The sequence below is a fragment of the Leucopleurus acutus genome (genome assembly GCF_964270905.1).
Source record: "Leucopleurus acutus genome assembly, chromosome: 14".
NCBI classification, from domain to species: domain Eukaryota; kingdom Metazoa; phylum Chordata; class Mammalia; order Artiodactyla; family Delphinidae; genus Leucopleurus; species Leucopleurus acutus.
The window spans coordinates 13414638-13441697 of NC_139156.1; the positions used below are offsets into that span (position 1 = coordinate 13414638).

At 48.3% G+C, this 27060-nt stretch overlaps 1 pseudogene across 1 annotated transcript; it reads right to left on the reverse strand.

Moving 5' to 3' along the window:
• Positions 1-18380: 18380 nt before the first annotated feature.
• On the reverse strand, positions 18381-18685 carry LOC309971285 (non-histone chromosomal protein HMG-14-like; annotated as a pseudogene). The gene has a single exon. The product of its transcript is annotated as a non-histone chromosomal protein HMG-14-like (transcript).
• Positions 18686-27060: the final 8375 nt, after the last annotated feature.

The following is a 27060-nucleotide window of genomic DNA, read 5'->3' on the forward strand; positions in this document are numbered from 1 at the left end:
CCACACATACTGTTCTGTCCCGTGCCACATTTATCCAGATTAAGCCCTTTTCTATAACGCACATACGTGCGCTCACACACACACACACACACCCCTCATACACAGCTATTCATATGCGTACAGAGTACTGAAACTTTAGGGGAACTGAAAGGATTTATATCTTAAGATACATATAACTTAAAATTCACAGTTCAATATACCTGTTGCTAAAAATTCCCCCAGGTGTTTCTGAAATAGGGTTCTGATCTTTGGATTTTTATTTGGTATTTCCCTTCCTTTCTCCCCATATTTCTGTCCTCTCTCAAAAGAACAACTCTAAAGATATAATAAATCCTCCCCCCACCTGTTTTTTTTTTCCGGGCCATGCAGCTTGAGGGATCTTAGTTCCCCACCAGGGATCAACCCTGTGCCCCCTGCAGTGGAAGCGCAGAGTCCTAACCACTGGACCACCAGGGAGTCCCTTTCCTTTTCTTAGACACTGAAATTCAGTTCATCCCAGCCTCTGCTCCAGGATTCTGCGACCCTGGACAGAAGGGCCTTTCGTATAATGGGATCCACCTTCCTTAGAAAGGCGCATGGGTTGTAAGTAGCAAAAAGTTTTCTCTCCTTTCCATACCAAAAGGTTCATTCTTTTAATCCATTCTCCACCCAGAGCAGAATGTTCTTTAAAAAATGTAAATCAGATTACAGTACAGCCCGGTGCATCCCTGCTGGCTTCCCAAAGCCATTAGAATAGAAGCCAAACCCCTTTCCTGGGCACACACCTGCACCCTTTCCTGCATCCTTTTCCTGGGCACGTACCCATTTCTGCTCTCAGATCTCCAAATGTGTTTTAGGTTCTGTTGTGTCCCCTCCCTGCCCTCTCCCTGCTTACAATGTACATAGGAACTCAGACAGGGAGGAGGAGCCCACCCCAGGCCTCTTGCTCCCCTTTGTAACCCCCACTACCCAGCCTTCATTGGGACTCGCTGGATCTCTTCTCCTGGGGGCGGGGGGGAACTGGCTTGGGGTAATCACCCAGGATCTTCCAGATCTTCTGTTCCAGAGTTGGACCTTGGCTTTCAAAACTCAAAAGCCAAAATTTGAACTCTTGTTCTCTTCACTGTGCTACAATGATCCTCTCTTGAGGTGATGGTCCAACTGCCCTAGGTTGGGGAGGGGCACGGCATGACAGGAAGAAGCCGGAGCGAACACTTTAGTGAATGCATCAGCTTGTATTTGTCTTTGTCTCTTGGCAAAGACACCCTAGCAAGACGGCCAACTTCTTTCTGTGAATACTTTGATAAGCTCTTGGATGGAGAGGTGGGCAGACACCCCAAGGGGCAACTCGAGGGACAGAGGGCGGTTTCTGTCCAGCTAACCACCTGGCTTACGTCGAGAGGGGGGTGAGTGCTGACAGTGGACCCAGGAGTGCTCAGGCTAGTGAGGAAGTTTTGAGAGACTGTACGTTAATAGTAAGCGGAAACGTGAAGCAGGGAAGAGAAATAGCATCTGATTCCACTTAGATGACATACCTAGAGTAGTCAATTCATAGCGACAGAAAGTAGCGTGGTGGTTACCAGGGGTTGGGGGGAGGGGAAAATGGGGAGCTATTGTTTAATGGGTGTAAGTTTTCAGTTTGAGATGATGAAAAAGTTCTGGAGGTGGAAAGTGGTGAAGGTTGCACAATGATATGAGTGTACTTAATGCCACTAAACTGTACACTTAAAAGTGATTAAAATGTTAAATTTTCCGTTATGTGTATTTTATCACAATTAGAACAATTTTTTAAATTGCATAATAATTATAGAGTTCATGGGAAAAATGGAGTTGGGACAGAACACTCAAAAATTTTGTCAATTACACATTTTAAAAAATATGTAGGAACCTAATAAAACAGTAGCACCGTTTTACAAGTGTTAAATGGTTAAAAAACACATAAATACGACAATAAACATGGTACTTCACCGTGAAGGAAAGAAAACAAGAAAGATACAGAACAGAGATTCTCAAACTTTTTGGTCTCAAGACCCCTTTACACTCTTAAAGCGTTTTGAAGAACCCCAAAGAGCTTGTGCTTATATGATTGATATCTATCGATATTTTCCATATTCAAAATTAAAGCTGAGAAATGTGTAGCAAACAAAAACACAGAAGCACACAGTCCATCAGGGTGATGACATCATCACATGTCACGTAGGCTCCGGGAAACCCCACCACACATTCATGAAAGAAGGAAAGGGAAAAAAGCAAATAACAGCATAATATTCTCTTATGAGAATAGTTTTGACCTTCTGCGTCTTAAAAGGGTTCAGGGGACTCCCAAACATTCCCAGAACACACTTTGAGAGTGGCTGGTCTATTCTAGAACTAAGGCAAGGTCTCTAGAGAGGCCTGTAGAGCGGATGGGAAAGGGGGAGGAGAGGGTATCGGAATGGGAAGTCAAGTACAGTCGGGAAAGGCCCCACTAGGAGGGGCTCCAGAAAGGCCGATGGATGCAGGGAGACTTGCAGAGAGACACAGCTGTGCCCACCTGACCCCGTATAGCGGTCCCTGCAGTTTAGCAAGTGGGCCCAAGGCTGCCCACACGCAGCTGCTCCCCGGGAGTACAACTTCCGGCCCTTCCCCAGGGCCCCCAGCAACGAGGCTCTCCAGGTTATTCCCGATTTGACACAGGAAGGAGCAGTTGTTTGAAAGCAGTTTTCTGCCGGCCAAGCCAGGGATGGCCAAGCCCTGCCCTGTGATGCTCCCGCAGATCCAACGTGCGTGGCGGCCAGTTTAATAAGGCTTATTTAAAAACAAAGACAAATCAGCTTATTCTCAGTGTGAAATGAGTTGTGTGCGGCCTTAATCCCCTGTGGTCAGTCAGCGCTCTGCAGCTATGCCAGCTGTCCCAGTCCCCGCAGACCGCCTTAGTGAAGGTTACGTCCCCTTTCCAGTGACGAGGAGCAGAAATCCAGTAATGCATTCAGTGCAGTGAAAACTTAATCCCAAATATCATTTTTACTCATCTGAGGAAAGTTAACCCGCTGAAGATTCAATTCAACAAACACTGCCTCTGAATTGAGGTCATCCATTTACTTAATTGTAACGTTGCTGCTTCTTGCATGAGATCTGATCAACACCCAGGTCAAGGCTCTGTGATGGGATTTATTCATCATGTTTTCTGCTTCCCTCTGAAGCCAGGATGGAGTGGGGATTGGCAATGTGCTCACGCTGATGCCAAGTGGAGCTCCCAAAACATGCAGGCATTTATGGGTCAGGAGGGGGTCACAGGCACAGGGGTGTCAAATGACACTCCCCTTGGGAGGGCTAGGAAACTGGAGGAGCCTCTTCAGCAGGGGGTTCCTGGGCCACATGGGAGAAATGGGGGAAGGGCTCTGGAACCTGAAAGGAAGGCCCCTGCACTTCCAGAGTAGGGCACTGTGGTGGTCAGGGTTCTCCAGAAAATAGAACTGCTAAGATGTACATATACATAGGAAAAGATTTATTCTACAAAATTGGCTTACACAGTCATTGAGGCTGACAAGTCCCAAGATCTGCAGGGTGTGCAGCCAGCTGGAGATCCAGGAGAGCCAGTGGTGTAGCTCCAGGCTGAGTCTGAAGGCCTGGGAACCAGGAGAACCAGTGCTATAAGTTCCATTCCAAGAGCTGGCAGGCCAAGGGCCAGGAAGAGCCAATGCTTCAGTTCCAGTTGGAAGCAGGAAAGAGCCAACATCCTGGTCAGGAAGCAGTCAGACAAGGAGAATTCTACCTTACTCAGAGGATGGTCAACCTTTTTGTTCTATTCAGGCCTTCAGCTGATTGGATGTGACCCACCCACAGTAGGGAGGGCAATCTGCTTTACTTAGGCCACTGATTTAAATGTTAATCTCATCCAGAAACAGCCTCACAGAAACACTCATCATAATGTATGACCAAATATCTGGGTACCCTGGGGCCCAGGCAAGTTGACACATAAAATTACTCATCACAGGGCTTCCCTGCTGGCGCGGTGGTGGAGAGTCCGCCTGCCGATGCAGGGGACGCAGGTTCGTGCCCCAGCCTGGGAAGATCCCACATGCCGCGGAACGGCTGCTCAGCCTGCGCATCCGGAGCCTGTGCTCCACAACGGGAGAGGCCACAACAGTGAGAGGCCCGCGTACTGCAAAGAAAAAAAAAAATTACTCATCACAGACACCCAAAGAGAAAGGGAGACAAAGATTATCTCCAAATCAGGAGGGAAAGGGTGGTGCTCATTTAGGAGCAAGAGAAAGCGCAAAAACTGGCTTTTCCAGGTCAGGCTGATGGTTGTGGCTGGGCTGGGGGCTCCCCCTTGTGAGTTCTTCCGGTCCTGCAGCGGTGGGGAGCATACCATGGACGTAGGCTAACTTGGAAGGGCCTACAGGGCCTGGACCATTAAAAACCAGGCTTTTGGGCAGTAATCAGCACTCCCAACACTGGGGCCAAGGAGGACCTGCCCCCAGCTTCTGGGCCTTTCAAGACAAGGCGACATCTTAGACCAGGGTGTCTCCCCTCCTAAATGCATTTCTACAGATTTATTAATTAAGGCTGAACCTCTAACAACCAACAGTGAGAGGAAAGGGCCTTCACCAAGGAGAAAAGAAGGAATAAGAATTCAGAGAACCTGCCCGAGACCCTTGCAACACCTGGCAAGTACATCATCTTATTGAGCAATGAAGAAGGTCATGGTGGCCCACCTGTAATTAATCACAATTAATTATGATATAATCAACATAAGGGAGTGCCTATGATAAACCTGACCCTGTGTCTTATGGTCTTAACTCGTTTAATCCATTAATGACATTAACTGGAACAACCCCAGAAGGTGGGAACCATTATCCTTCCCATTTTATAGAGGAAGAAAGTGAGGCACATAGACAGGCACTGACATGGGGTCATACAGCTACTGAGGGATAGAGCTGGGATCTGAACCCACACTGGCCTTCCGGAATTAACCACTACACTATGCCACCTCCTCGCATGAGTGGGTTCCCCATGTGGGGTCCCTAGGGTTTGGGTCATGCCCTGGGCACTCGGGAAACTGAACGGAGAAACAGCTGGGCCCAGGCCTGAGGGCACAGCTGAGTGGAGTGAAAAGCAGGCTTGCCGGGGGTGAAGAAAGAGCCGACCGGCTTCCAACCTGGATCCTTCTGTCTCCTGTCTTCCTCTTGCCATGGCCACATGCAGCCCCTGGAAGAGGATTACCAGAAAGTTAGGAAAGAAACAGACAGCCACCTGTTAAATGGAAAAACCAAAGGCCCCAAATGGCATCACCTGTGCTAAAACCCATGCTAACTGACCTAAATTTCATACCTGACCTAACTGTAGTTTTGACCTTCCCCAGGAGTGTAGTGGTAATCGGCCAGTCTGGAATTTTCTGGTCAGCACCAGTGAAGTACTCTATCACAGGGCCCTGTCCATCCCCCCACCAAGGGATGAAGAGGTAACCTGCGTGATAGACCCTCATCCCCACCCCCCACCCCCTGAAAGAAGGTGATCTGGTCTGAAACAATCCTTTTCTTTTGCTGATAGCTTCTGTGTGCCGCCCTCCTCCTGCCTATAAAAACCTTGCAGTTCATACAACCCCTCTGAGCACCCTTCTACTTACTAGGTGGGATGCTGCTGCATTCTTGAATCATTGAGTAAAGCCAATTAGATCTTCAGATTTACTCATTTAAATTTCGTTTTTTAACACACTTAAAGCAAGGCTAAGGGGGAGGTGGCAGCCCCAGGTACAGCGGTGTGGGTACCACTGCCTGCAGCGAGGGCTGATGTTCTGGAACAGGGAAGGCAAGAGGCTGTTCCCTGACTGAGGGCCCTTTAGCCTCCTGTGCCCACTCCAGGCTCCCCTGTTACATCTGTAAACCCCGTGGTGACAGCGACTCTGTCTTCTCTCAACACTCAGCAGACAATCCACCAACCCAGTGGCCCCTCTGTTCTAAACTGCTGTGACAACGCTTCCCAAGCCAGCCTTGGGCCTCTCTTTATCCCTGAGGAAAACAGCTAAGTCTGCCCTTCGAGTCCAGAACAAGCTCTGAATTTTAATTCTGGATTTAATTCCATGTGGGTTGAGCCAGGAGCCATTCGGAGACGGATTAGCAGCCCTGACACTCAGCCTCTTGTCTTTGGGAAAAGGGACATGAATCAGCACCCACTAAGCCCACCGCCTGTGGAAGTCTCCCTGCGACTCAGATAGTGCCTTTGGGAATGACCCCTCTGGGCCAGTTCACCATCTTTTCGGGATCACTCTGCCTACTCCAAAGCAGGATTCAGCAACATGATGGGGAGGCAGCCAGAGGGGAAGGACACAGCAGAAATAGGAGGTATAATACCAATGGCCACGGATTCGTGGGGTGGGAGGATTTCCTCCTCATGGCCCTTGATAGACACCAACACACACCAAAACTAGGAGAATAAAAGGGAGTCTGAGGAATTGGGGCTTGTATCAGTCAGGGTCCTTCAGAAAAACAGAACCAGCAGGAGATATGCATGTATAGTCTGAAGGGGTCTGAGAACGAAGAGAGTTGATGGTGTACATTCCATTATGAAAGCCAGCAGACTAAAGACCCAAGAAGAGCTCATGCTTCAGTTCATGTCCAAACACAGGAAAAGACTGATGTCCCAGCTCAACAGTCAGGCAGGAGGAATTCTCTCTTACTTGCAGAAGAGTCAACCTTGTTGTTCTATTCAGGCCTTTGACTATTTAGATGAGGCCCACCCACAGTAGGAGGGCAATCTGCTTTATACCATCTGTGGATTCAGATATTAATCTCATCCAAAACCACCCTCAGAGACGCACCTAAAATAATGTTTGACCAAATGTCTGGGCATCCTGTGCAAGATATGTACAGCCTGGGCCGTATGTAAATCCAAAACAGACTGTTCCCTTCTATCTCCAACTTAACAAAACTATCTATGCTGACATTTCATCTTAGGAATAAACATTGTGACACAAATCATTTATTCAATCCCTCTAATAATTATCAACTCCTCTGTGGAGTGATTTTTTCATTTGTTCTGGCTGCCACTCACCGGGAGGTCCCTGTCTGAGCCACGGTTCACTATCAGGACTGCATCAAATCCTTCCAAGGTTGTCCCCATCAGATTGATGGTCACTGGGTCCCTGGCACCTGGTGTTCTGTTACAGCTAGTGAAGCATGGCCTTGTGCCCACACACCATGGCTAGGAACACACACCTACCCTGTGGCCTGGAGGCAAAGAGCCTCCACGACAGTGGCTGCCTACCTTGCCACCGGCTCTATTGTGCCCACCAACGCTGGCTGCTCTGGAGCGGTGGGCAGGCATGGCGCTCACCCCTGCTGCCCCCATCCATTTGGTGCCAGCAGGGGCTGCCAGCGTCCTCTCCAGCATCTGGCCACCTGGTAACCTCTGGGCTACCTGGGCCAATGTCATTTGATGGTTTAGAGTCTCATGAACTCATACTTTTTACCATCTGGTATGAGAGGATTTCAATATTTTCATCACCATGAGGACTTACCAGTGTGTCCTCAGCAAATGACAACCCTGAGTCAGAAGGACCTCGGGGACATGAGGAAGGGGATGGAGATAGAGGGGGATGAATGACGAGGGCTTTCCCTATTGGCTAGACAGGAACAGTTCAGGCAGGCAGCCCAGGAATCTAGGATTGAGACCCCCAGTGTCACTGTGGAGATGGGGAATGAGAAGCTAGAAAGAGAAGCTAGAAGTACAGGTCTGCTTTGAACATCTCAACTCTGCGCACTTAACCACTCAATGGTAAGGATTAAGGGTGGAGTGCTGGGCATATATTACTGTGTACCATGCACCCATACCATGCCAGGCCCCATAGAAGGCATGCCCCAAATAGTTTTCTTTACGTTTCTCAAAAAAAAAAAAATCTCTTTCAAGAACATATTATTGGGCTTCCCTGGTGGTGCAGTGGTTAAGAATCCACCTGCCAATGCAGGGGACATGGGTTCGAGCCCTGTTTCGGGAAGATCGCACATGCCACAGAGCAACTAAGCCCGTGCGCCACAACTACTGAGCCTGCGCTCTAGAGCTCGCGAGCCACAACTACTGAAGCCCACGCATCTAGAGCCCGTGTTCCACAATAAGAGAAGCCACCGCAGTGAGAAGCCCGCACACCGAAATGAAGAGTAGCCCCCGCTCGCCACAGCTAGGGAAAGTCTGCGCACAGCAACAAAGACCCAATGCAACCAAAAATAAATAATAAATAAATTTTAAAAAATCATATTAAAAACTATCAATGAGATTTAAAAAAAAAAAGAACATATTATTATCTCGTATTTCACATGAGGAGAGTAAAGCTCAGGGAGTTTGGATTTATTCATTCATCCCACAGATGAACATACTGTGCCAAGCACTAGGTAAGAACTGACCCAACAGACATGGGCCCTGCCTTCACGGAGCTTGCAGTCTGGTGAGCAAGACCCACATTAAAGAAATGAGCCCACAAATAAATATACAATTACATTACGCATCACCATAAAATGCAGTTAAAAGAAAGGCCAAGGGTGCCGTGAGAGTGAATGGCATGGGGACCTAATATAGACAGAGCACTCAGGGGGAACTTCCATCTGCAGGAGCCCACAGTGACTCAGCCAGTGAGCAGCAGAACCAGGATTCTAACCCACAGCGTTGCTCTTCCCACTGGCTTCCCCATCACTAAGCCAGTGGGAATGGAGGGGCGGACCAATCTCCCCTTATATTTAGTCTGTACATCTTGGATGTATCTTAGGCTGCTGAGGCCCAAGGTTCTCACCTCTACATTCCCACCATCTATCCTACCTCCCTCCCTCAGTGTATGGGGTTAGGATAAGTCAGACATGGGAGGCTGGTGATGGGACACTTTAAAAAAATGTTGAACAGTAGCAAGATGTCTTGAGGCCCATTCCTGACTTTGCTACTTGCCAAGGATGAGACTGAGACACTTTGGTTTACCTAAACTCTAAGGGCTCATGCAATGATCATGGTTACCTTTTACTAAGCACCTACCACATGTCAGGAGCTGAATAGCGGCTCTGAATGAGCATTGTCATCTGTGGTTGCCTGAATTACCAACCCTGATTCTTCACTCCTCCCTGCACCTGTGCCCTTGCCACGGGCCAATTGTGGGCAGATTGTGTTTCCTGATCCCTGTCCCTGGGCTCAGTCACGTGATTTATTTTAGACAATGGGATGTTAATAGATAGATGCAAGCAAGGACTTGAAATATGCTTGAGCAGTCTTTTTCTTGTGTCTCTGCCATTGCTGTGAGAAGAGATTCCCCAGGCAGCTATTGCCACTTCAGCCTGGGCCCACAGTGAGGTTCATGGAGGAGACTGGAGTCATCCAGACATGCAGCTTGAACCAGAGCTGCCCAGCCTAGCCCAGCTACAACAGCTGGTCCCAGCCAACCCTTAGAAACATTAGAAATAAATAGTTTATTGTTGGATGTCACTGAGATGTGGTAGTTGTTACACAGCAGTAGCTAGCTGATACAGTATTTCAACCTCATAACAACTATGTGAAGTAAGTATTTTCTCTACCATTTTACAGATGGATACACTAGAATTGAGGTTTATACATTGGCCTATGTCATAAAATTAGCATGTGGCAGAGTTAGGATTTAAATCTAGGACCTTCTGGGGCTAAAGCCCAAAATGTAGGTGTTGGTGATGCTTCAGTAAGACATTTGCATTAATACTGATCCTGTGATGATGTAAATTTGGACATGATGTAATTGACAGCTGGCCCCTAGAACCTGGAGCTGCCCAGCTGCACAAGCTCATGCCAGTTGTTTTATAAACTTATCAATGATGCCACCCTATTTCATGCATGTAAAATTTTTATCCTCATTTAGTAGCATTACAGCAGGTTTTGTTCTATTATAATTCTCTAGAGATCAAGAGGAATTTTTAGAATAAAACTTCAGTGTCTGGGAAAGGGAAAAAGAGAAATGAAGGAGATGGGTTGTGTTTAAGAAGGTAAAAATCCCAGCGAGGGAAAGAAGGAAAAAAATGATTACTATTATTCATTCCAAGCAGCTGGAGTGGAGCTGCCATTCCAACCAGATCAGGGAGGAGGCTCTTGGGGTGATAATCAGGCAAGTGACAATGGTGACTTGATCGAGGATGAAAGGGTTAAGTGAGCACCTGAAGAATGAAAGCACATGATGTGACCAAGTGCCCTAAAGCCACACTGTGAAGGAACTGGGCAAGTAAACCCACTTAATCGCAATGACATCCTCCAAGCCACAGAGCCCAACTCTGGCTCAGAGCCAGTTTCCAGTTAACTGGGCACCTCACCTCTTCTCCAGTCTGAGAAGCAGCCCCCAGATGAGCTGGAGGAAGGGTCCCCAGCAGGGACCTTGTCCTCACCGCAGGAGGGCAGCTGTGCAGTCAGGGCACCTCACTCTTCCCACGGGTGCACCCACCCGGGCCCAAGGTGTGTCCCCACTCCATCCGGGAGGACTGCAGACCTGCGTGGAGGCCAGAGAGATTCTGGAGAGGCTTCTGGTTTTCACAGAGGCCAAACTGGGGCTGGGGAGTAGGGGGTAGGGAACAGCGTGTGGGAATCCAGGGTTGAGCTGCTTTGGGTCAGAGATTGGTCTTCCATCTTCAGTGTGTGACCTGAAAACCAGGAGGGGGGTCGATCTGTCTGCCAAAGGGTACACCAAACCTCCACTCTTCACGCCTGCAGGCTCAGCTCTCAAGGAAAGCCTGCGGACAGGGATCAGAAGCCCTTGGCCTGTGTCGGGCTGTCCCTGGAGGCAGCAGGCATCTGCTTCCTACTCCCTTAAAACTCAGTAGGGGAAACTTGGGGAAAATAAAGGACAACCATGTGGGTCACTGAAATATACCACCACTACAGCCTTGCTGCCTCCAGCGTCCCCAGACTTGGCTCCAGAGGCCAGTTCTACCGGGGGGTGGGGGAGTACACCTTTCCCTGCTTAAGCATCTGGGTCATGACTTTGCTAAGTGTTTGTGTCTGAGCGGACTGACTTAGGCAGCGACTAAGCTTGGAAGTCATAAAACGTGGTACTAAACCTGTCAGTGAGGCTGTCATCTGGGCCAGGATGCAGACCCTGGGTGTTGTTTGCAGCGAGGAAAGTCCTCTTGCTTCCAGCTCCTCCAAGTGCCGTAGGCCATCCCTGCCTGATGTGCTCTGAAATCCAGAGGCTCTCCAGGTGCTTTCTGATGGGCCAGGAGGTCCAGCTGGGACCCACCTCGGGTGCAGAGCAGGACTGAGCCATGGCAGAAAGATGGGCCAAGATCAGTGGGACCAGTTGACCTACGCCGGGTCATCCTCTGAAGCCCTTTCTGAACGTATTGGCATTTCTCTAATGATTAATGATGTTGAGCATTCTTTCATGTGTTTGTTGGCGGTCTGTATATCTGCTTTGGAGAAATGTCTATTTAGGTCTTCTGCCCATTTTTGGATTGGGTTGTTTGTTTTTTAGTTATTGAGCCGCATGAACTGCTTATAAATTTTGGAGATTAATCCTTTGTCAGTTGCTTCATTTGCAAATATTTTCTCCCATTCTGAGGGTTGTATTTTGGTCTTGTTTATGGTTTCCTTTGCTGTGCAAAAGCTTTGAAGTTTCATTAGATCCTGGTAAGACAGGAATAAAGACACAGACCTACTAGAGAATGGACCCGAGGATATGGGGAGAGGGAAGGGTAAGCTGTGACAAAGTGAGAGAAAGGCATGGACATATATACACTACCAAACATAAAATAGCTAGCTAGTGGGAAGCAGCCACATAGCACAGGGAGATCAGCTCGGTGCTTTGTGACCGCCTGGAGGGGTGGGATAGGGAGGGTGGGAGGGAGGGAGACGCAAGAGGGAAGAGATATGGGAACATATGTATATGTATAACTGATTCACTTTGTTATAAAGCAGAAACTAACACACCGTTGTAGAGCAATTATACCCCAATAAAGATGTAAAAAATAAGTAAATCAATCAATGTATTGGCAGAGGCTGCTGGTATTTGACAGGGGGGGCTGCCTCCCTGGGGGTTTCCAGCTCAGCTCCTCGCAACAGCGTCTGCTTCCTGTGGATGGTTTCACACACAGTGGCTGTGAAACCTGCGGTCTGAAGAGCCTGACCTCAGCTCAGCTCAGCTCAGCCGCGTGACTTAGGCAGGAAGCATCCTCTCTCTAAGCCTCAATTTTTTTCAGCTATAAGATGGGAACAACAGTATCACCTCTCCTGCCTGCCCCACAGGCATTGGGGAAGGCTCGAGAGTAATAATATATTCAGAGGATATGAAAAAGGGCACAGTGCCATATAACAATGAAGAATAACAAGTCCTGAGTTCAACCCAGCAGACCTTTACCAAGTGCCACCGTTGTGCCAGACAATGTCTGGGCACCAGAGATGCAGAGCTGAGGGAAAGAGATACAGTTCCTGCCCCCATGGGCTCAGCACTCTGCTGGATGCTCGGAGGAGACAAAAATGTATCCTAATAGTAGCACTAACAATTTTAATAACAGCTCATTCACTGAACGCTTTTATGGCTCAGGCTTGAGCTAAATACTTCACATAACTGTAAATCCTCGAACAGCTAGGCAAGGAAGACATTGTTATGTCCATTTTGCAGATGAGGAAACTGAGGCTCAGTAGAGTGTAGTCGTTTGTCCAAGCGCACTCAGCTAAGAAGTGACTTCAAAATCTCTCCTTACCAGACGTGCATCTCCTCTCCTGGACTTAGCCAGCACGCACGTGTTTTATATAGTTTCCTCTTACAACCATTAAAACAGAACTAAAGAGCTTCGTGGTTTATTATATCAGTGTATAAAGGGATGTGTGTGTAGGGTCTATATAGAGCGCCGGTCTGGAAGCATCTCACCTGTCCTCCTACTTAGGTTGGACCCATCTCCCAGCAGGTGAGCAGCCTCTCTGTCCAGTTGGCCCATGAGTGGTGGTCCCATCGTACCCTGGCCCAACCTTCTGCTTATTGAAAAACAAGCAGACTGGGGACTTCCCTGGCAGTCCAGTGGTTAAGACTCCGCGCTTCCAATGAAGGGGGCACAGGTCCGATCCCTGGTCGGGGAACTAAGATCCCATATGCTCCGCAGCGCAGCCAAAAAGAAAACAAACGAACACCAGGCAGACTGGCCCGATCTAGGCCTCCTCTTCCTGCTGTGGAACCTCGGGCGAGTTCTTGCACTGAGCTCGTGTCCTCTGTGAAACGGAGAGAAGAGTTACACCTGTTTTGAGGGGATTTTGTGGAGATGACAGAGAAGATGCCGCTACAAAGCGTGTGGATCCCAGAAAGGCATCACTGCCTGCTCGTCCCCTTCCCCTGCCCTCCTTCCTGCCTTCTCTCCTCCATGTCTGTTCCCAGGCCCTCAAGGTAGAGGGCCAGCAGGCCAGGCTCCTGCTCTGGAAGCTTCTCTCACTTCTTAGAGGGCTCGGCCCAGCAGAGGCTGGTGGTTTTTCCTTGTTAGAGTTAGAGGATTGTGGTGACTGGTCTGGGCACCCGGGAAGGTGGGGAGACTGTCCTGCAACACAGCGTGTCTTAGATGTGGCTCTAGACAGATGTGTGGGCCAAACACCATTCCTTCAGCTGGCAAGCGCTTGAGGGGTTCCAGCGGGTCTACAGGCTCAGGGAACATGGAGATAAACCGTCCCTCAGGGGCTCTCCAAGGCCAGAGGGGACATGTGCTCACATCCATGCTATAAAGGGCTGCAAATGTTTCCATGAAGTCTTCCTGGAGAGCTGCTGGGACCCATAGGTGAGGGTGGGGATTCCTGCAGGGAGGGGAGAGCTCAGGACTGGCTTCCTGGATGGGCTCCCCCATTGTAAGAATTGAAGAATGACTCAGAGGAAGCAGGGCTGAAGGAGAAGTCAAAGCAATGGCGTGGAGGCATTTGGGGAGCCACAGGGGATTCCGTGTGGCAGAGCAGAGGGGAGACCCCAGGGGAAGCAGAGGGGCAGGCAGAAGGGTACCAGCTGGGGAGGCAGGGGGAGGGGGAAGATCCAGGAGGACTTGTGGGTGTGTTCTGGGCTAGGGGGAGCCCGGGATTCAGGGACACGGATGACCAGATTCACCCCTCATGCAGCATGGACTCAGGGGAGACTAGAGACCTTGAAGCTTGAGGGTCCCAGTTAGGACAGTTCTGACCTGGAAGGTCACTGTGTTCAGCTTCCTGTTTCCATTTCACTTGTTCCGGGATAAGAACTGGCTTATCAAGGAGTAGGGTCCAATTAATATTCTTCCCAGTACTTCATGAGAAGCTTAAAGGAATACACACACCTGAGGGTGGCATCCCATGCTGCCTCTTTTCTCAGGACAGAATGGCTTCCCCAGGCGCAGAATTGGGCCTGTCACTGAGCACACCTCCAAGGCAACTCAACTGTCCTCACCATGTTAATGTTCAGAGTTGATTCTTTTCAGCCCCATGAACCAACTTGAAGGCAAGCATTTTCCATCTTCCCAAATCACTGTGACCCAAAAGAAAATAAGAAAGCTAATATTTAAGCTTCTTCCTCCTGGAGAAATTGAAAACTTGACCACTTTTTCTTTGTTTCTGCTACATCTAATTCAGTTGTTCTTAAGCTTGAGAGTGAATAGGAACTCACTTGCGGTGTCCGTTAAAATGCCAGTCCTCGGGTCCCACCTTGAGATACTCTAGTTCCACAGGGCTGGAGTGGAGCCCGGGAATCTGCAGTTTAAGTTGCCCTGGTGGTCAGAGACCACACGGAGAAAACTGAAGTTTGGCCTCCCCGTTACTCACAAAAGCTTTGAGCTGGTGCAGCCTCCGCTACCCCGGCCCCGCCATTGTCTCCTTTCCTTGTATGACCTCAGCTCCGGATTGCATAACGGAAGGCTTCTGATGAGTCAGGAAAGAAGAAATTTCCTAGCTGTGTGGTAACTCTGCCAGAATCCTGGCCTCCACATGCAGGGAGACTTCGGGGCGCGGGGGGAGGCAGATGTTGGAGGTTGCCTCCCAGCAGCCACCGCCCCCGCCCCCGTCCACCCTTCCATGTTCTTTCTTGCTAAATAGAACCCCAGTCCTGTTCCGGAATCAGGTGACATGTGTTTCATGGCAGGCTGGTCCCCAGCCCCAGCCCCAGGGAGGAATCTTGATTGGTCTAAATGAGGTTTTCAATCCTGGCTGTACCTTCAAGCATCAGGGGAAATTTTAAAGATAGCCACGAATGTATCCCATCTGAGATCAGTTAAAGCAGAGTCTCTAGGACTGGGATTTTGGCATAGATACATTTTTTGTTTTGTTTTGTAATTCTGCAGGTGATTCTAGTGTACAGCCATGGTTCAGAACCAAACCAATCATGATAGTAATTCCATTCTCCTTGCCAATGGTTGACTTAAGAATGAACGCATGGCATGTTTATGGCATAAAAGGAGATATAAATGGAAGGATCCATATTCTTCAAAAGGGGCATGAGGAAAAGTTATGTCTTCTTCTGGCCTTTGGACATTGTGTGAGAGTGATGGCAGCCATCTTGCGGCCATGAGGGACAAGCTTGCAAAGGTCACTGTGCTGATGATGGCTGAGCAAAACCATGGCAGGAACCTGGGTCTTGCATTTGCTATTGAAGCCTTGCATTCAATATTGAACTGCTAAGTTAACCAACCCTGGAGCCACCTTATCTCTGGACTTCTGGTTATGTGAGATAGTAAATGTCTTCCTTATTAGTTAAATCACTGGTTAGGTCTTTTTTTTTTTTTTTTTTTGGTTGCTTTGTTTTGTTGCTGATTCACCAGCAAAAAGCATCTTAGATGACACAAGACAGAAAATTCTATCAAGGCTGCCTGTTGGTTCCAATTGCCCTTATAATGATGCCCTTCTTATCTTTCTGTAATGAATAACCACACCTCCCTCCCACAGCACCTCAACTGAATCTGGCTCCCTTAGGACTCCAGAGAGGCAGAACACCATACTGACTAAGCCCATGGGTTCTGGCACTGAAGTCCGCCTGCCTGATTCAGATACGCACTCCACTACTGACTAGCTGTGTGATTTCTGGTAGTTATTTAAGCCCTCTAAGCCTCAGTTCAGTCATCTGTAACTTAGGGATAACTTTTACCTATTTCCCAAATTTGGGGATTTAACATGTGGATTTCATGAGCTAATCCACACGGAAGTCCATTTCACCACGTTCTAGGTGCCTACTGCTCAGTATTGGGTTAGACATAGGGAGTCTGAGTTTACTAGAACAGTCCCAACTTTTCAGTAAAGGCAATTCAGTAGTAAAACTAAATGCCTTTCTATGACTGTAATTGTAAAAGTCAAGAAAAGCCCTTCGCCAAGCTCTGTCTCAATTCCTGTTTCAAGCAATGAGGTCTCCATGGCTCTTTCAGGGAATGGAGTGAGCATAGTTTTTATATCCTCTGACAAAGCAGAGACGAGCTGAGGTGTTCCATCGTACTTTTACTGGGCACAGCACGGACATACGTGTCACCACAAGCTGTTCTTGCCGCTGCAGCCGTAAACCCTCAGAGGCTGAGGATGCCAGTTTCCTGACACATGATTCATCGGGCTCGGGATATCCCACAAAGATGCTGGTCTATCTGTGTGTTTCTGTAATGTCTACTGCCATGCACTCAGGAGCACTTGAAAGAGAGTCACAAAGGTGGGAGAAAGCAGCCTCCTGGGTTCTGGGGCCTCTCCCGGTGAGGTGTGGCCAAAGGGCTGAGGGCCAATCAAGACAAGAAGTAGGTCTACCTCTTCTGGAATGTTCTGATCCCAGGGGTGAGCCTGGGTTACAAGTTCAAGGAGTTCTTAAGCCTAGCCCCTCAACAGCAGGAGCCCTTTCCCCACCACTGCAGCCCACAGTATCTGTGGGCAGTGTCCAGGCAAAGGACACCAGTGGCTAAAGACATCTCCCTGGTCTCCCTGGGGTTCCAGCCTTCAACCTGGCTTTGCCAGCAGTCACATGCTTGCTCTGCTGTTCAGTGTGGCTAGCTCCGAAGGGTAGGATTGGATCGGAGGAGGAAACTATGTCCACATTTTACTTTAATCGCATCTGGTTGAATTTGTTGCAATGAAAATGTGGGGTTTTAAGTACACTTGTTTTTACTCCCTTAAAATGACAGTGGGGATTGGTGGAGAGCAGAGGGATGGGGCCGGTGGATGGGGTCAAGAGACCTTTCCATGACTTGTCTGCAATGAGGGCTTCCTGGTGACCCAACCCAGACAGGGTCTGGGCAGCATGGGGGAGGGAGTGTGGCCCAGCCCTTGCCTTCTTCTTCTTCCCTTCTTGCTTCCAAACACGGGTTTGGTACCCACAGACCCCTTCAGGTCTTGCTCATTCTGTCCATGAGGCTTATTCAGAGGCTGCACTCAAACCCTAACATCAAAGACGATCTGGACACGGAGCCAGGGTGACGCCCCAAACTGCCACCATTTGATTATTTTTCCATGTGTCTCATGGTTTTGCTTTGACACTATTTCTAGCAGTACCTTTTTTTTTTTAAAGATTTAATATGTGATACTTAGATATACCCAAAAAGTTTAAAATATAATTACCACCTTTATGCCCACCACCCAGTTTAAGAAATAACCTGAATTTGGCACCCATCCTATATATCAGTTGGGATTAAGTTTAGCTACAAATCACAGAAAACCCAAAACAGTTGCTCAAGCAAGATAGAAGTTTATTCACTTTCATAAAAAGAGATCTGAAGGAAAGCAGTTCAGGGCTGCTGTGGGAGCTCCATGATACTCAAGGACCAGCTGTCCTGTGTGCCGCCGTCTACAGTACAGTTTCTACCTCCTGGACTAAGGTAGCTGCAAAGATCCAGCCATTTCATCTACTTTCAAGCCAGCAAGAAGGAGAAGGGAAGGAAAGAAGGTGACTTCTTGAAAACTGCATGCTATGGTTACGTCATATCCCACTGCCCAGAACTGAGTCACAAGGCTGCGCCCAGTTGCAAGAGAAGGTGGAAGCTGTAGCTTTCTTCCACCTGGCTCTGTGCCCAGTTAAAAATCAGGAGCTGCCTTCTAAGGCAGAAATGGAGAGTGAGATTGGGAGACACCTAGTGGTCTCTGCCACATCACAGTCTTTTTTTTTTTTCTTTCATAATTGAGATTTTATTGGTTGTTTTGAGGATCAGTACACAGACATTTCAATTTGTACACAATTCTTAACATACGTACCAAAAATCTAAAAAATCATGTACTTGTGATTATTTTCTGAACAGTTATTCCAGTGACTTTCCAGCTTAAAATTTGGAGGCAAATTTTCCTTGAGAGGAAATCAAGTAACAATATCCTCAAATATTGATATGCTGTTACATCGTAAGTCCCCCTAATTCACAATTTAATATCGTATACACTACATACTCAAATTGTCAGTCACAGCACATTAACAAAGTTACTAGAAGAACTGGACTACCATGACCAAAGATGTTAGAGTGCACAAAATTCACAGGTGTGTGATATTAATCAGACTTGGCTTTTTTCTCTCCTGCTTCATCAGAGGCTGGGCTCTCCTCGATTTTAGTTTCTCCATTTTCTGCAGGGAAGTCTTCCTTAGTCTCTTGGTTAGCCACTTCGGCCTGTTTTCCTTTTGCTCCCCTTCTTCCTTCTGTTTGCATTTTTTTGTTGAAGATTTATCCTTTCCTGCCGCCTCATTTAGTTCAGTTTCCACTTTTGTAGGAGCCGGTTTAGCTGACAACCTCACCGATCTCCTCTTGGGCTCCTCCTTCGCCGCCCCCTCGGTGGAGGTGACCTTCCTCTTGGGCATCGTGGTGGCGGGGCCGGCGCGTGCCAGGTGCCTGCAGGCCGAGATGCGCCAAGAGGCTTCGTGACGCTGGGCTGCCTGACCGCTGCCACTCTTCCCGCCGCCGCCGCCGCCGCCGCCGCCGCCCAAGCTGCTGAGACCCGCCCACATCACAGTCTTAGCCAGAATGCCAATTTAGGACCTTTTTCTTTTTTTTAAAGAACATTTCTAAGTATTTAGTTTAATTCAAGTATGCAAATAATAAAGCTCAATGAATTTTCACAGATGGATCAAGATATAGAATGTTACCAAAAGCCCAGAAAGCCCTCCTTAAAACAAAAAAAGAATTCAATTAGAAAATAAAATCCCGGGCTTCCCTGGTGGCGCAGTGGTTGAGAGTCTGCCTGCCGATGCAGGGGACACAGGTTCATGCCCCGGTCCGGGAAGATCCCACATGCCACGGAGCGGCTGGGCCCGTGAGCCATGGCCACTGAGCTGCGCGTCCAGAGCCTGTGCTCTGCAACGGGAGAGGCCACGACGATGAGAGGCCTGCATACCACAAAAAAAAAGAAAGAAAGAAAAGAAAATCCCAGGTTAATAGCTAGCTCATTCCGTGTTGGCGCACAAGAATTTATTTTGCATTACTCCGTGGTCTTAACAAGAGTGTATTCCCACTTTCTCTTCGGTAAGTCTTTCTCCTGATGGACAAACTGAAGTTGAACTTCCCTTAAGAGAAATGCTAACTGACAAGGGATATGTCCATGGATTTGATACAGATGACTTTTACCGTGCAACTATGATGTGCCAGCGGCTATGCTGAGTGAAGATGCCACTTTTGATGCCATCCCCACTCCTGGATCTGCCACTGCCTGGGGTGTGTGACGTCACCTGAAACTGAAGTCACTAGAGCCAGCTCTGCCTTAGGCTTCTCATCTGCAGAATGGGGATAATATTATTGTGATGATTCAAAGAGAAAAATGTTGCCCACGTGGTCTATAAATATGAAACTCAACTTAAAGACGTTGCCCATTCCTCTCGGGAGACCAAGTTTCTGAGTTCTACCTGCACCATTATCGCCCCAGCAAACGGCTCCGTTTCTGATGGTGCCTCGTGGCTCTCATGAAGGCGGGAGCCAGCCACCTCCCGTCACAGAGCTGACGGCGGACCGAGCACTGAAGAAGCATCTGCTTGACAGAGCCAAGGGCTTGCTATTTTCTCCTTTTTTAACTGGATCTGAGCTGTGACCCCTTTGCCTCATGCTACTGCAGCCCTCCCCTAGGTTTCTGGAACTCTCGGGCTGTCTACATGCTTGACCTTTGTGTCGCCTTCTTCCCTCCCACCCTTTCATATTGTGCCAGCCCATACAGACTTAGCTTTTTTAATCTTGCTTCATAAATCATTTCTGTAAGTCGAGTCCCTGAAAATGTTTCCCCTGAACTGCCTCCAAACCGTATCTAAAACACTTATCTTCCGGTAAATGCATCATAGCCAATTCAGTCTGCCACCGCTGCTGTCATTACCAGGAGAAAGACGATATGGAAACTGCAGAGAGCAGAAAAGGCAGGCCCTGGCACTCTGTAGGTCGCCATGTGTTTCCCTTTTTTAAAGATGCTGAAACAGCATTGAAAAGCCTTGCATGTAATTTACATTTTGGTCTTTACCGTAGCGGTATAACCTGGTGGTTAAGGGTTTGGACTCTAGCATGAGTGCTTGGGTTAACGTCCTGGCTTCATCACTTGTTTGCTGTGTGGACCTTGGCCAAGTCACTTAACTTCTCAGAGCCTCCACTTCCTCAGCTATAAAATGGGAATGGCGAGTGTTTACCTTACTGGGCAGTTATGGGAATTCAGTGAGATAATGCACGCACAGTTCCCCACGTGGTGCCTGCTACTTAATAAGTGCTCAGTAAGTGTTAGCGGTTGTTGGTTTTTCCTGTGGCCTACTTAATAGCCATCCTCTTGTCATTATTAGCAAAACCCTCGTTTTATGCTGGATGCCAATACACCTTGGTTTAAAAACAATGATGCTAATGTTTTCTGGCTTCCCTTGCACTCAGAAGTAGTCATGTGACTCAGTTCTTTCCAAGGTGACTTCAGCTGGAATCCTCAGTAATGCACCCAGGAAAGCTTTTTCAAGGGAGCAAACTGAATTTGGCATGTGCCTGTCTGCCCTTCTCCCCTTCCTCCTTTTTCTTGTTTCGAATGTGAGTGTGATGTCTGGAGCTTCAGCAGCCATATTGTGACCATGGGCCAGATTTGAGAATGGCAGCCATATGCTCAGAATGATGGAGCAGAAGAATAAAATGAGGCTGGGCCTCTTCTCCCGGATGATGTTGTGGAGCTGCCATACTAGCCCTGGAGTGCCGTCCTTCAGACTTCTTGTTACCAAATAAACGAACGAATGAATAACCCCCACCCCCCAATCTGCTTAAACCTTTATTTGTCAGGTTTCTATTACTAGCAGCCATGCACAACTCCTACCTGCTACAAGCATTAGGCTTCTTCTGATTAGGAACAACTCCAATTAAAGCTGGATGGGAGCCTGAAGTGGTTTTCAAACAGTGTGCCACGGAAGCTGGGAAGTTCCATGGAGCTCCCCTCTCAAACTGGCGATTGGGAGTGGGGGCAGATGGGACCATGCTGCCTCTTCCTACCCCATCTTTTTTTCCCAACTTCGTCTTAACGTGTTGCACGGGGAGAGGTGGCCCAGTTAGCTTTTGTTTAAAGAACAGATTCCAGGGCAAAAAAAGTAAAAAGTTTGGAAATCAATGTACCTTTTCCAACCCCCTCATTTTAGAGACGAGTGATCTGAGGCCCCACAAGTGAGGTCACTTGCCCAGTGAAGCTCAGCCAGGCAGAGCCAAGAGGAGAACCCCAAGTTTTCTGCTCCTTACGGGTGCCCTGCCAAGTGCTGGAACTGCCACAAAAAAAAAAGCAGCTCCAAAGAGTTTACAACCCACCGAGTCCTGGTCAGCTGCCCACTCTGGGGGAACGGACAGGCCTCTCCAGTTAGGGCTAATGAGGGCTGGGAACGCCCTTCAAGGCTCTGGGCAGCCAGTCTGCCCTCCTGCTGAGAAAAAGTTGGACCTGTTTCCTCTTCTTTCTAAGTAATTCATTAATTGTTTGTTTATTTTTTTAAAACACACACACACACACACTAGATGCAAAGGAGGTGAATGGATGGTGTGAAATCCTCAGTACATGGGGTTCTTTGTCCCTGTTCCTGCAGTTCTGCTTTTCAAAATGCTGGCTTAATCAATTCAAGATCAATGGCTGCTAAGTTGCAGCTGTAAACACCGCCTCATTCAAGGTCAATTAGAGAGCAACCCAATGTTCTATGGCAGGAAGTTAACTATGGGAGGGCCTTATTCACAGAGCCTTCAAATACTGTTTAGACGCCCTGTCCTTGCAGAGCTGCCCTGTTTGGGCACACTTGGTCTACTCAGTAGAAAATGAATTGCCATTTGGGTGGAATAACCAGATGTAATAACAATTTAAAATATCTCATTCTAGGACTTTAACTAGAAACTCTTTTCCTCATCCCTCCATTCCATCCACCCATCCATCCATCTATCCAATAAGTATTTATTGAGCACGTACTCCTGTGTCTGGCACTGGTCCCAGAGAAAACAGGCAAGGTCCTCACTTGGAGCTTATCTGGGGGGAGTGGAGAGAGACTGAAAACCAGCACATAAACAAGCAAAGACCAGAGCCTTTGCAAGCCGCCCAGAGGAGGCCACAGGGCACCTCATCTGGGACAGCCAGGACAGTGTAGCCCCACCCCCAGCCCAGCCCCCTGATTTAAAGCTGTGGTTAGTTATCTTATAACGATCATATCGTGTAGCTCTCTGCTAAGTAATCTTATCAGGTGTTTGCTGATTATCCAGCGCTCAGTGTTAAGTGCTTAACACTGGATTCTGCAGCTTAACTCTTTTAGGAAACAGGCTTTCTTCCCTCCTGCTGCCCCCAGGCAACCAGTGGGAGAGAGGGGCCCCCAGAGCTCTCAGGGAGACCCGGATATCAGGGTGGCCTCAGCAGCATTTCCCTTGGTGAGCAATGGGCAAGGCCGGGGGCTCCTTAAGGGCTCTGCTTTATAGCCTACAAAGCCTTCAGAACATCTGTGTGAGCCGAAAGCAATCAGCATACGTAATCTTTCATAAATTCATTAGGCAACCATTTGAAAAGGCAGTGGAGGGGAACCAGAATAGATACTACACTCAGGATTAGAGACCCAAGTTCAAATCTTCCTTCCACCACCCCTCCCTGCTTGGGCAAGCCCTTAATTTACTGAGGCTCACTTTCCTAAGCTATCAAGCAGTGGTAACACTGTCCTACTCATGGAACTGTTGTGAGGATTTATTTTTAAGTGCTGCTGAGCACATTTCTGGCATAGAGGGGGGCCTTCATAGATGGTGGCCGAATCTGCCTCGAGGCAGGGAGTCTCACTAAGAGATCAGGAGGGTGGCTTGAGCCAGAGGCACTGAGGGTCTGACCTAAAGAGGGAGCCTTGCGGATGAGAACAATGGCTGGGAAAGATGTTGAAGTACTAAGGTCAGTGGGCCTTAGCCACTACCTAGGTAGGAGTGGGGGACAGCGATTCAGGAGGACAAGGGACTGGGAGAAGCTTGGGAGACTTACTGGGGGTGGTGCCATTGACAAAGACTGGGGACACCAGAGATGCTCAGTTTGGGGGTGCCGGTGGGCCACCAGGTAGACCTCCGTAGGCACCTGGCCGCTGGGGACTGTGGAGTTATCCACATGGTAGTAGTCATGGCAGCAGTGGTTGGGGAGCTCTTGAAGGAAACATCCACTGTTTTCCACTGTCCAGCACATGCACACACACCCCTTTGAAGAACTTCTCCCCCTCCACTCCCATTAGGGGCGTCTGGCAGGACCGCCGAACCCTGCCCCACAAAGTACAAGGGTAGACAACAGGCCTAACCCCACTTGATCCCAGCACACAACTCCCTTGGCCCCACGATTGCTCCAGTGGTGAGCTTATGACCCAACACAGTGTTCAGAGCCCTTCCTCAGGATTTTCAAGTTGGAGTTGGAAGAGAAGGGCTTGGTCTTTGAGTCCCAGAGTGGGAAGGAATTGAGAGCTGCCAGGTACCATCCTCTGTGGTATGTGAAATAGCTAATTTGCTGGAGAGAATAAGCCAAGCAGAGACAAGCAGAGTTGAGAAATGGAGAATCCTGACAGCAACGTGTTCCCGATTCCGGTCCCCCAAACCCCCGAAGCTGCTGTGCTTCCTTGAGTTCTTTGAGCTACTCCAGGCATGTAAGTCATTAAATTCCCTTTATGTTCAACTTGGCTTAATTTGGGTTTCTCAATTGCAACCCAAAGTTTCTTGGCTACCTGAGTTCTCAAAGGCAGAAAGATTACAACACTTTAGTATTCATGGACCCATTTGAGAAGCAGATGAAAGCGATGGATACATACACAAAATGTTGTCTACAATCTAAGGTTCCACCCATGGGCTTCTAGAACCTCTGGGATACAGGAAACAGCAGAGAGCCTAGGCTGACCATTGGGGGGCAGTTCCTTTCAGAAGACCAGGGGAGACTTGGGCCAGAGGAGAAGCAAGAGCATAGAGATGGAAGGAGAACCAAGAAGAGGCATCATGGCAGAAGCCAAGGATGAAATATTCCAAGAGGGAGGTTGCTACCAGTGACTGACCAAGGGTTGAGAAAGGCCATGAAATTTGGGAACTGCAGAATGGACGTCATGGGGAGCTCAGGAAGTAAAGCGTGGGGCAGGTTCACAGAAGCCAGGTTGCAAGGTATGTAAGAGTGAATGACCCTTGGAAACACTATGCTTAGGGAAAAAAGCCAGACACAAGTGGCCACGTGTTCTATGATAACATTTCTATGAAATGTCCGGGCTGCAATAGGCAGATCCATAGAGACAGAAAGTAGTTTCATGGCTGCCAGAGACTGAGGGAGGGAGGAACTGGGAGTGACTGCTGATGAGTGTGGGGCTTCTCTTTAGGGTGATGAAAACGTTCCAGAATTAGACAGCAGCGATGGTTGCACACCGTAGTGAATACACCAAAACCACTAAATCGTACAATTTAAAAGAGTGACTCTTATGGCATGTGAATTATATCTCAATTTAAAGGAAAAAAAATGAGCGGTACAGGATGGAAAACAGTAAGAATAGACCCTCCTCTGAGGAGCTTAGCATGGGTGGCAGGACCAAAAAAAAAAAGATTTTTCAGGATGAGAAACCCTGACTTCAGAGAGAAGGTAGATGTGGAGGGCAAGATAACGATGCCCCCCGAAATGTTCCTGTCTTAATCCCTGGAACCTAGGAATAAGTTACCTAACATGGCAAAGGGGAATTAAGGTAGCTAATCAGCTAACCTTAAAATTGACAGATTATCCTGGATTATCTGGATGGGACTAAAGTAACCACAAGGGTCCTTAAATGTACGAAGAGGCAGAACAGTAAGTGTCAGAGTGACTCAGTGTGAGAAAGACATATCAGCTCCTGCTAGCTTTGATGATGCAGAAAGAAGGGTCCACAAGCCGAGGAAGTGAGCAACTTCTAGAAGCCAGAAAAGACAAGGAACTGGATTCTCCCCTAGAGCCTCCAGGAGGAAAAGCAGTCCTGCTGACACCTTGACTTTGGCCCAGTGAGACCTGTGTCAGACTTCTGCAGAACTCTAAGATAAATTCGTGTTGTTTAAGTTCTGGGTACTTTGTTACAACAGCCACAGGAAACTAATACTGTGGGATATTCCAAAGATAGAGATGATTAAAGTCCAGTGGATATGAGACGGTGGTGATATGGGAAGAACTTCGGCTGAGAGCCAACTGATGTGTGAAACCCCAAACTGCCACTAAATTGACTGAGGAGTCTTGGGCAAGTCATCCCTTCCCTCTCTGGGCCTCAGTTTTTCCCATCTGTGAAATGGGAATATTGGAGTGGATGACTTCTAAGAGCCCTTCCAGCTCTGACACTCTGGCTCCATAGGCTGGTCCTCTGGGCGGTGTGGCTGCAGTCACTGGGGCAGCTCACACTGCATCTCTCTGTGCTGGGCCTCATGAGGGATGCTGATCTCATCTTTGGTTTTGCACTTTGGTTTGTCAGAGAGGCTGTCCTGCCAGAGGATGATGACAAAGGGAGTTCAGCTGCCTCCCACAGAGGCAAGAAGTTTGAGGGGATTTGGGATAACCCATCACCACCACCACTACCACCACCAAATGCATCTTTACAAGCCCCCGAAATTCCCCCTTTGTGTGTAGGCATGTGCAAAAGGGGTTCCTGGACCCAATTCCAGTGCATGTGCATGGAGGCTTTCCCACACCAACAAGCAATTCTCAGACGCCAGCAGAGTGTCCAGAAATTCAGCTTAATTCTGACACTACCTTCTCAGAGACAGAATCAGATTCCACAGGTAAAGGGCTCAGTCACACAAGACCGCCTTCCACTGCAGACACCAGTCTCAAGGCCAGGTTGTTACCTGACCAACCGGCTCTAAATCAGAGGTTCCCATGACGCCCTCCTTGGGCTTGATCAACTTGCTAGAATGGCTCACAGAACTCAGGAAAACCTGTTTACTCGCTAGATTACCAATTTATTGTAGAAGGATGTTAAAGGACATGAATCAACAGCCAGATGAAGAGGTACATAGGGCAAGGCCCCAAACAAAGGAGTTTCTGTCCTCATGCAGCTTGGGACCTGCTCCAACGGTGGCACATGGAAGTGTCCTGGGTCCCCCAAGGAGAAGCCCTCTGGGAAAGGGAGCCAAAAAGCTGTCCTTCGGGGGTTTTATGGAGGTTTCACTACATAGTCATGATTGACTAAATCATTGGCCAAGGGCTCGTGATTCCACCTCAAGCCCCCTCTTCCCTCCCCAGAAATCGGGATGGGACTGAAGTTTCCAAGCCTCTAATCACACAGTTGGTTCTCCCAGCAACCAGTCCCCACCCTGGGATGGGTCCAAAAGTCACCTCACTTCCCTAACAAAAGACACCTGTATCACTCTCAACAGTTAGGAAATTCCAAAGGTTTGGGGAGCTGTGCGCCAGAACTGCAGACAAAGATCAAATATATGTGAGGAATATATTTTGGTCATCTGAATAACCAAATATATCTCTCTCGTAAAGCACAGTATCACAGCACGGAAAGCATCTGCATGGTAGGGGCACGGCCACACTTTCCCCTCTCCCTACTGGCAGACGTCGCTAGTAAGTTTTAGCTTCAGAATCCTCAGCACAGCACCCCATGTGGCCACTGCCAAGAGAGCAGAGCTCGCAGGTGAAGTAATATCTATATGGCAGCCTCAGGTTAAGGTATCTCTGATGCCAGCATCCTCCTTGAAACCTAAACATCTTTGGGATTAGGTGAGACCTTAAAATGGTTTCAATCATGAACAGCAAACTGCGAGGTAA